The following is an 11,567-nucleotide window of genomic DNA, read 5'->3' as shown; positions in this document are numbered from 1 at the left end:
CATGCTCACTGTTTATTCCTACCTCTTCTGTGTCTCACAGTTTTTGTTTATGATTGGTCTCAGTAGCCTCATGGCTGCTGCTCTCTGCCTTCTTTCAGTGGTTCTCATCCTCTTTCTCACTTCTCACTCCAGCTGTAGAGGTAGGAGATATGATTGGCTTGGCTGGTCACTCTCCACAAGGTCATCTCCAAGGTATGCACATGAGACTAGCTTCCAGGCCAATGGCCAGGCTGCAGCTGCCTGTCTTTGGCTCAGGTGTTAACTCAGGCATGAAGCAGGATGGTGATACAAAGCAAGGCAACTGGGCCTAAGGACCTGCCTCTTCACAGTCACTTTCATTACCTGTACAGCCCAGAGTAATTCCCCCCTGGGAAATTTCCCTTACACTCCCTGATGGCGATTGAATGTCCCCCACAAAGACATGCTAAAGTCTTGGGCCCAGGTCCTGTGGATGTGAAACCATTTGTAAGGAGGATCTTCAAAGATGTTATTGGTTAAGGTAGCAATAACATCTTTGGTTTGTCAGGTGTGGACAAACCGAATCAGGGTGGGCTTTTTTTTTTTTTTTAAAGATTTATTATTTATTTATTTAATTCCCCTCCCCTCCCCCGGTTGTCTGTCTTCTGTGTCTCTTTGCTGAGTCTTGTTTCCGCTTCTGTTGTCGTCAGCGGCACGGGAAGTGTGGGCGGCGCCATTCCTGGGCAGGCTGCTCCCTCCTTCGAGCTGGGGGCTTGAACCGTGGACCTCCCATGTGGTAGACGGACGCCCTAACCACTGGGCCAAAGTCCGTTTCCCGAGGGTGGGCTTTAATCCACTGTGACTGGAGTCCTTATGAGCAGAGGAATTTTGGACACAGTTGGAGAAGAAAGAGAGCGATGTGACAGAGGCAGAGATTATGTTACGGACTGCGGGCAAGCCACTACTAGATTGCTACAGAGCAGAGAAAGCGTGGCCCTGCCGACACCTTGATTTTGGGCTTCAAGCTTCCAAAACTGTAAGACAATAAATTCCTGTTGTTTAAGCCAACTAGTCTGTGGCACTTTGTTACAGCAGCCCTGACAAACTAAGACACTCCCCTTCATCTTCCATGATTGGATTAGGTACTCCTTACCCCTGCATCTAAGTCTTAGGCTTCTCCTGCCATAGCACTCATAAGGCAGTCTTCTACTTGTTTCTTTTCTCATTTGTCTCCTTGCTAAACTCTAAGCTCCTCAAAGACAAGTCACATGCTAAGAGTTATTTAATGCTTAGCAAGTACCCAGGACCAAATGCATCACACAGTGGATACTCTTCTTATTTTAAAGATTTCCCCCAGCGCCCCCTCCCCGCCCCCCCCCCCCCCCCCCCCCCCCCCAGCTTCCCTTCCTCCTGCCCTGCTGTTTTTGCTGTCTGTGTTGTCTTCTCATTTTCTCTTCTCTAGGATTCACCAGGATTCTATCCTGGGACCTCTGATGTGGGGAGAGGTTCCCTGTCAATTGTGACCTCAGTTCCTGGTCTCTGCTGTGCTTCACCTTGACTCTCCCCTTGTCTCTCTTTTGTTGCGTCATCATCTTGGTGCGTGACTCACTTGCACAGGCACTGGCTCACCACGTGGGCACTCACACAGACACTGGCTCACCGCAGGGGCATCTGCGCTCACTACGTGGGCACTCATGTGGGCACTGGCTTGCCACACAGGCATGCTTGCTCTTCTTTTTCACCAGAAGGCCCAGGGATTGAATCGAGGTCCTCCCATATGGTAGGCAAAAGCCCTATCACTTGAGCCACATCCACTTTCCAATACTCTTTTTTTTGAAGGAAGGAAGGAAAAGAAAGATGAAGGGAAAACATGGTGGAAGGATGGTTCAGAGTGAGCAACTTAAACAAGGTGTGGAAAAGAAGCAGTCCTAACCAATTGAAGGAAATAAAGAAAGTGGCATAGACAGGCAACATGGTGGTTTTTGAGAGCTGTGGGAAATGAAGCTGATGGCTAAGCAGGGCCTATTCTTGAAGCCCTGAGAATCCACCTGAGGAGTTTGGAATTTGCCCTGCTGCCCTGTGAGGTCACAAGCAGAGGCAGAAGTTGAGGAAAACTGTACATTAGAATGTTAGTGAAACACTCAGCATTTGAGAGCCTCTACTTAGAGATGCACAATTTTTATTAAAAATTCCATACAGTTGTGAGTTATGTGGAAAAACGCCTTTTTTAGTCAGAAATTGATGTTTCTAATGATGTAACATAAGCTAAGAAGACCATTGAGATGAATTTTTAAAATCTGCCCCTTTATGGATAACCAGGTTAGTTTCTAGGATGCATGAGCCAGTAACCTTGTTTGGGGTCACACCACTGACCCCCAGCAAATGGCCCTCTCCTTTTTATAGTTTTGATTTTGTGTGGTGGTCTTTCCCTCCTCACAGTGTCTTTGATTTGTGCTTGTCAAAGATTCTCTGATGGTAATTGACAAAATTAACTGGCTTACTAGAGATAGTACAACAAAGAGATTTCTAAGCTCTTATAACTGGAGAAAGAGGTGTGGAGCTTCATCGTCTGTGTTGGCTTCATTCTCTCAGATTGGCAGGCTGTACAAGATTCACACCTCTAATGGCTGTATCCATAATTTCTTCCAAAGAGGAAAGAGGGTCCTTTCTCAACAGAACCACCCAGACAATTCTAGGAAAACACTGTTTGTGTCATTTATCTACCCCAGCACCCATTGCTCTATGCCCAAGTAGAATAGGGTAATGACCCCAAAAGATGCTTATAGTTGAGCAAAGGAGGAGAAAATTCCTCCTTAAATAAAGAGGATGCCGATCTAGGCTGACAAAATAATAAATATTCATTTGGAGGGTACTGAAGAATTTATTTTAATTTGAAACATTTTGAGGCTGTGTGTGCCCTGGTGAACTGATAGCCTGCATTTTCCAAGACAATTCCAATTTTACTTAATGTAATTTTTTCTCAATAATGATCCCCCCCAATATGATTCCCTCATCTATTTGCTTGTTGTTGTTGTTGTTTTTGCTCATTGTGTTTGCTTGTTGTTTGCACTCATTGTCTGATCGTTGTCTGCTTGTTGTTGTTGTTTTGCTCATTGTCTACACATTATCTGTTGTTTTTTTATTTAGGGGACATGGGGAACTGAACCAGAACCTCCCATGTAGGAGGAGGGTGCTTGACTGTTTGTGCCACATCCACTCCCTGCTCATTTGTTTTTGCTTGTAGTCTGCTTTTGTTGTTTTTGCTCATCATCTTGCTCATTGTCTGCTCAGTTTTTTTTTCTTCCTTATTGTATGCTTGCTGTTTTTTTGTTCACTGTCTGCTCCTTGTTTGTTTCTTCTTTAGGAGGCACTGGGAACCAAACCTGGGAGTTCCCATGTGGGGGGCAGGTGTTCAACTGCTTGAGCCACATCTGCTCCCCCAATAAAGATGATTTTTAAATGTATAACTAATGTTATTTATTTTTTATACCTTTGTACAGTTTCATATGGGTGAATGAATTCATGATTCTAAAAGTCATTTGTCAAATCTTGTATCCTTACTTTAGATGAGGTATTCCTCTACTCTAGACCATGCTAGGTAAATTAGAGGAATTTCTGGATCTTTCTTCTTTACTCCTATCATTTTAGCTCTTACATTTTTCTGTTGACCCACTTGAATGGGACCCATTGTGACCTTGGGTTCTGTTTGTTGACTGTGTATGCCTACAGTGTTATTGACCTGCCAACAATCAATGAATGATATGTTTGCTTACCAATTGAGAAACAGTATTTTCCAGGTTATACTCCAGTAGAGGTGTGTGGCCCTTTTTGATGACTGCCTGAAAAAAAGCTAGAGGACAGGCAGAAATAGCCTGCAAAAAAAACATTCTAGGGTTTAGAACAAGAGGGGAAGGCTGGATACTACCCAGAAGAGAGAGGGGCAGAGGAATAGAATCATGATGGGAAGACTCCTCCCTCCCCAAGGCCCTTGGAAGAAGGTCTGCAACCCATTACAAGGTGCATGACCTGATTTTGAACAACTAACAGGCACTAGCTTAAAGACCTAGAACAGGTTGAACAAAGAATCAAGGAATGGTAGTAGCCAAAGCCTCCTGCCACTAAATCCCTATGCAAGAGAGAAAAATTGAGCATCAGAGTAAACTTACCATCATAATCGGATACCTAGACAACAACAAAAAATTATAAGCCATACTAAGAAAAAGGAAGAAATGGCCCAAGCAAAGGAATATATCAAAGCCCCAGAAGAGACACAGGATTTGAGACAACCAACCAGCAAGGTTCATACAAATCTCCCAAATCAAAGAGTTGAAATACAATATGGCTAAAGAGATAAAGGACATCAAGAAGACACTAGGTGAGCACAAAGAAGAATTTGAAACCTTGAATACAAAAAAAACAGAGCTAATAGGAATGAACAACACAATAGTTGAGATAAAAAAAAACAGAGTAGAGACATACAAAAACAGGTTTGAAATGATAGAAGAGAGAACAAGTGATGCAGAAGACAGAAGAGTTGGTGGTAGACTTGGCCCAGTGGGTAGGGCGTCCGTCTACCAAATGGCAGATCTGTGGTTCAAACACTGGGCCTCCTTGACCTGTGTGGAGCTGGCCCATGTGCAGTGCTGATCCACGCAAGGAGTGCCATGCCACGCAGGGGTGTCCCCCGCGTAGGGGAGCCCCATGTGCAAGGAGTGCACCCCATAAAGAGAGCCGCCCAGCGCAAAAGAAAGTGCAGCCTGCCTAAGAATGTTGTCACCCACACGGAGAGGTGACACAACAAGATGACTCAACAAAAAGAGACACAGATTCCTGTACCGCTGACAACAACAGAAGCGGACCAAGGGAGACGGACTTTGGCCCAGTGGTTGGGGCGTCCGTCTACCACATGGGAGGTCCGCGGTTCAGGGCCCGGGCCTCTTTGACCCGTGTGGAGCTGGCCCACACACAGTGCTGATGCGCGCAAGGAGTGCCGCGCCCCGCAGGGGTGTCCCCCGCGTAGGGGAGCCCCACGTGCAAGGAGTGCGCCCATAGGGAGAGCCGCCCAGCTTGAAGGAGGGAGCAGCCTGCCGAGGAATGGCGCCGCCCACACTTCCCGTGCCGCTGACGACAACAGAGGCGGACAAAGAAACAAGACGCAGCAAAAAAACAAAGAAAACAGACAACTGGGGGAGGGGAGGGGAATTAAATAAATAAAAAAATAAATCTTTAAAAAAAAAAAAAAAAAGAAGCGGACCAAGAAACAAGATGCAGCAAATAGACACAGAGAACAGAAAACGGGGGGGAGGGGGGGAATAAATAAATAAATCTTAAAAAAAAGGAAACAGAAGAGTTGAAATTTAAGAGAGAGAAGAACAGAGAGAGAAAATAATGGAAAAAATAGAGCAGAAGTTTAAGGAGTTGAATGATAACATGAAGCTCAACAACACACATATGACATGTCACGGGAGTTCCAGAAGGAGAAAAGAAGGAAAAGGGGCAGAAAGAGTAAATAATGGCTGAAAATTTCCCAACTCTCATGAAAGAAATGAATTTACATGTCCAAGAAGTGCAGTGTACCCCAATCAGAATAAATCTGAATAGACTTACTGCAAGACAGATACTACTCAGAAGTCAAACACCAAAGATAAAAAAAAATTCTGAGAGCAGCAAAGGAGAAGCAAACCAACACATACAATGGACGCCCAGTAAGACCTAAGGTGGATTTCTCCTCAGAAACCATGTAAGTGGGAAGACAGTGGTATGATATGATTAAGACTCTAAAAGAGAAAAATTGCCAGCTGAGAATTCTTTATCTGACAAATTGTCCTTAAAATATGAAGGTGAGTTTAAAATCTTCACCAATAAACAGAAACTAAGAGTTTGTGAAAAAGAATCCACAGGAAGCATTAAAAGGAGTCTAACATTCCAAAAGAAAAAGGCGGGAGAGAGGCTTGGAGGAGAGTGTAGAAGGCAACAATAGCAGAAAGGATAACCAAATGAGTAAAAAGATAGACAAAAGAAAGATATGTCATATGAAAGCCAAAGAATAAAAATGGTATAATTAAATAATGCATTTACAGTAATATCACTGAATGTGAACAGACTAAATACTCCAACCAAAAGATAGAGGCTGGCTTTCTCTGCCTAGAGGAGCTCTCACCAAATCTTGATGTGTATTTCCATCTTTCTTTCCCATTTCTCAGCAAGCTCTGTTCTTTCCCCCATTTCTCAAATGAATTCTTTCTACTGGCCTAAAAAAAGGAAAAAAAAAAAAAAAAAGAAGATAAAGGCTGACAGAATGGATTTTTTAAAAACACAAGTCATCCATATTCTGCCTACAAGAGAATTACTTTAGACACAGGGATACAAATCAGCTAAAAGGAAAGGTTGGAAAAAGATACTCCATGCAGATAGTAACCAAGAAAGACCAAGGGTAGCTGACTAATATCAGAGAAAATCAACTTCTAATGCAAAAAACTTATAAGAAGAAATTAATAAAAGGAACAATCCATTAGGAAGAAGTAACAATCATAAATATCTATGCACCTAACAAGGGTGCCCCAAAATACACGTGGCAAACACTGGCAATAGACATCTCTACAATAGTAGTTGGAGAATTAAACACGCCACTCACATCATTAGATAGAACAACTAGACAGAAGAACAACAAAGAAACAGAATGTGAACAATAAGAGCTAGACATAACAGAAGAGCAGAATGTTGCATTCCATATCGGATTATACATTCTTATCAAGTACTCATGGATTTTTCTGCAGGATAGACTACATGTTGGGTCACAAGGCAGTTCTCAAGAATAAAATTATACAAAGTACCTTCTCAGATTATAATGGAATGAAACTGGGAATCAATAATAGATGGGAAAGGGGAAAATTCACAAATGTGTGGGGGCTAAATAACACACTACTAAACAATCAGGGGGCCAAAGAAGAAATGGTAAAACAGTAAATATATTGAGAAAAATGAAAAAGAGAACACAGCTTATCAAAATTTTTGGGATACAGCAAAGGCAGTGCTGAGAAGGAAATTTATAGCCCTCAATGCCTATATGAAAAAAGAAGAGTGAGCTGAAATTCAAAGACCTAACTGAACACCTGGGGGAACTAGAAAAAGAAGAGCAAACCAAACCCAAAGTAAGCAGAAAGAAAGAAAGAATAAAAATTAGAGCAGAAATCAATGAAATTGAGAGAAAAAACAAAACAAAAACAAAACAATAGAGGAAGTCAACAAAATCAAGTTGGTTCTTTGAGAAAATAAATAAAATTGACAAACCCTTAGCTAAACTAGGAAAAGAAAGAAAATGCAAATAAATAAAATCAGAAATGAAAGGAGGGAAGTTACAACTGACCTCAACAGAAATAAAAAGGATCAGAAGAGGATATTATGAGAAACTGTATGCCAACAAACTAGACAACCTAGATGAAATAAATTCCTAGGAACACACAAACAACCTACATTGACTCTACAAAAAAAATACAAGAACTCAACCAGCTGATCACATTTAAAGAGACTGAAACAGTCAACATCAAAAATCTCTCAACAAAGAAAAGCCAAGGGGTAGATGGCTTCACAGGTGAACTCTACCAAGCATTTTGAGAAGAATTAACACCAATCCTGTTTAAACTCTTCCAAAAAAAAAATTGAAGAGGGAAAATTACCCAACACATTTTTTAATGAAGCCAATATTACCTTAATACCAAAACCAGATAAAGATACTACAAGAAAAGAAAATTTAAAGCAGTCTTTCTAATAACATAGATGTAAAAATTCTCAACAAAATACTTGCAGATAGAATCCCGCAGCATAGCAAATGAATTATATACCATGATCAAGTGAGATTTTTTTCCTGGTATGCAAGGCTGGTTCAACATAAGAAAATCACTTAATGTAATATACCACATTAACAAATTGAAGGGGGGATAAATACATGATCATCTTGACAGGTGCAGAAAAGGCATTTAACAAAATCCAGCATCCTTTCTTGATAAAAACACTTCAAAAGATAGAAATAGAAGGAAAATTCCTCAATATAATAAAGGGCATATATGAAAAATCCACAGCCAACACTGTAGTCAATGGGGAAAGTTTGAAAGCTTCCCCTCTAAGGTCAGGAATAAGACAAGGATGCCCACTGTCACCACTGTTATTCAACATGTGCTAGAAGTTCTAGCTAGAGCAAATATACAAGAAAAAATAAATAAAAGGCATCCAAATAGGAAAAGAGAAAGTAAAACTCTTGCTATTTGCAGGATACCTGACTCTATATTTAGAAATTTCTTAAATGTCTATAACAAAGCTATTTGAGCTAATAAACACATTCAGCAAAGTGGCAGGACACTATATCAACTTGCAAAAATCAATAATGTTTCTGTACACTAGTATTAAACAATCTGAGGAGGAAATCGGGGGAAATTCCATTTATATTAGCAACAAAAAGACTCAAATACCTAGTAATTCAATCACAGATGTACAGGCCTTGCTGAGGGTAATGGGAACATGGAATGGGTAGTGGAAGAAGATAGTGATAAGTAGAAGCTTCGACCATGTGATCCATTATAGAAATGAAGACTGTACTAGTCACAAATCTTTCTTCCTTATTTCATTATGAGTGCCCGAACCGGCGGGGGCGGATTCAAAGGACCTGTGGGAAGAAGTGAGGGCAGGGGTACGAGAAGAATGGAGGCAAGACAGGATTCTGATCAAGCCTCGTTTATTGGGGGTAGAATATGGGAATTTATACTGAGGGAAGGGAGCGTGTCCATAGGTGGTAGGCTGGTTTTGCGGGTGGCAGACGTCCAAGGAGGGGATTGGCTGTAAGTTCATGCCGGGTCTGCAGAGTCTCGCGCCTTGCGCATGCGTGCTGCTGTGGTCACCAGAGTTGTGGCAGGAAGGGGAGAACAAAGAAACAAGGAGGAAGAAGAAGAAGGAAGTGGCGGGGCAGGGCTGTAGTAGTTATGAGATTCACCATGTTGTTGGAGGCTGTAAATAGATTTCACAGCGGGTGGCTCCCCACAATGAGTATGATTGTATATGTACACAAAATGAATTTCTTTGTTTTCTTCCCCAACCTTTTCCGCTATCATATGACAAGTTGTATTAGTTTCATGTCACAATATTTAAGGATGTCAAGTTTAAACCTTTTCCGCTATCATATGACAAGTTGTATTAGTTTCATGTCACAATATTTAAGGATGTCAAGTTTAAGAGTGAATATTACCCAAGGACTTCCATCCTATTCTGTAGGGAATTAATGTATTTCCAGTTGTAGATAGGAGAGTTGAACATTGTTAGGCAGAAATGTATATATATATGCCTGTCTGTTATTGTTTTTACTTAGAGACTTAGTATGGTTTAATGTAATGTATATGGTTGCTGGTGGACTAGGGGTGTACTGTGATGGTTAGGTTAATATGTCAGCTCAGCCAGGTAATTGTGCCCAGTTGTTTAGTCAAGCAAGCACTGGGCTAATTGTAATACAAGGACATTTATGGGCTTTAGTCACCAGTCACTGTACTACATAGATAGCCAATTACATCTACATCAGTTAGAGAGATTGCCATCAGCAATGAGTGGCAGTTTATCCAATCAGTTGAATGCCTTAAAAGGGGAAGTGATTTCAGCATTCAGAGAGAATTTCCCAGCTCATCTTTGGACAGCCAATGTCTCCCAGAAACTCATCAAGGACCTTCATTGGACTTTCATCGGAGCCCTGGTTTGTAGCCTGCCTGTGGAACTTGGACTTGTGCATCCCCAAGGTCACGTGAGAAACTCTTATAAAATTGCATACTATTGACAGATATCTCCTGTTGATTCTGTTTCCCTAGAGAGCCCTGAGTAATACAGGATCTATATTCAGAAAACTACAAAACAGTGCTAAAAGAAATCAAAGAATAGTTAAACAAATGGAAAGATAATCTGTGTTCATGGATTGGAAGACTAAATATCATGAATATATCAATTCTACCCAAACTGATTTATAGATTCAGTGTACTAATAATCAAAATTCCAAACAGCCTACTTTACAAAAATAGAAAAAGCAATAACCAAACTTATTTGGAAGGGAAAGGGCACCTGAATAGCCAAAAGCACCCTTAAAAAAAAGTGATGTGGGAGAAATTTCACTTCCTGACCTTGAAACACATTACAAAGCTGTAGTTGTCAAAACAGTGTGTATTGGAATACAGATAGACAGATTGATCAATGGAATAGAATTGAGAGTCCAGAAATACACCCTCACCTCTATGACCAACTGGGTTTTGACAAACATACTGAGTCCACATTACTGGGACAAATCAATCCCTACAATAAATGGTGCTGGGAGAATTGGCTATCCATAACCAAAAGAATGAAAGAGAACCCCTATCTCATTACCTATGCAAGAATCAATGCAAAATGGATCAAAGACCTAAATATAAAAGCCAGGACCCTAAAACTACTAGAAGAAAATTAGGGAAACATCTTTGAGATATTGTGGTAGGGAGTGGTTTCTTGGATCTTCTTATACCCAAAGCAAGAGCAGCAAAGGAAAAAAATAGATAAATGGGACCTCTTCAAAACTAAACACACTTGCACCTCACAGAACTTTGTCAAAATTGTGAAAAGGCAGCTGACTCAATGGGAACAAAAATTTAGCAATCAGGTATGTGATAAGGATTTAATATCCATGATAAATAAAGAGATGGTACAACTCAACAATAAAAAGACAAACGACCTGGTTAAAAAATGGGCAAGAATAGTGGGAAGATGGCATCAGAGTAGATGGCAGGGCTCAACTGTCACAAAATCAATGGAGAAAGAGCCAAAAGTTGCCTGAGGACCTGCTTTGCGTCAGCAGACCAGGATAGTGCTACACAACTTCCAGGAGGGTGAGGGACAATGAGAGGAAGAACCCAAAATAACAAACATGGTTACTAAATCCCTCCAGCAGCCAGGAAGGACTCCACTCCCCTACTCCCAAGATATTAAACTGGGGTAAGACCCCTGGCTCACTGGAGCTGCCTGAAAGGGGAACAGACATCTTCCTCCCTCTCAGTTGTTACAAGGGAAAAGGGTAGGAGAGTTGGGAGGCTTTTTTCTTCAGTGGATGTTCTGGCCAGACCAAAACACAGGAAAAAAGAGATTGAAACACCTCCCCGGAAAGGTGTGCTGATGAGCGCCATCTGCTGGCTTGTCTGGAAATTGCATGGGCAAAACTGCTTTTGGTTCTCTCTGTACCCTAACTCTTGGGAGAAAATCTGTGCCCCATTAGTGAGTCCCTGGCCCAATTTTGAAACTTAAACTGGGCAATTTTAAAGACTAAGAATAAGTTGAACCAAATATCAAAGAGAGCTGTGGGGGGAAAAATAGGCAAGAGAGAGATGTGATGTCTTTACAGTAGTAACATTAAATGTTTATGGCCAATTACCAAATTTATTTGGAAGGGCAATAGGTCCTGAATAGCCAAAAATATCTTTAAAAAGAAGAACAAAATTGGAGGACTCTCATTTCCTGACTTTAAAGCATATCACTTGGCTACAGTGGTAAAAACAGCATGGTACAGGCCTAAAGATAAATATGTTGACTAATGGAACAGACTTGAGTGTTCAAAAATA

The sequence above is a fragment of the Dasypus novemcinctus genome, chromosome 14, assembly GCF_030445035.2.
Source record: "Dasypus novemcinctus isolate mDasNov1 chromosome 14, mDasNov1.1.hap2, whole genome shotgun sequence".
NCBI lineage: Eukaryota > Metazoa > Chordata > Mammalia > Cingulata > Dasypodidae > Dasypus > Dasypus novemcinctus.
Note: the sequence above shows the minus strand (reverse complement) of the source record.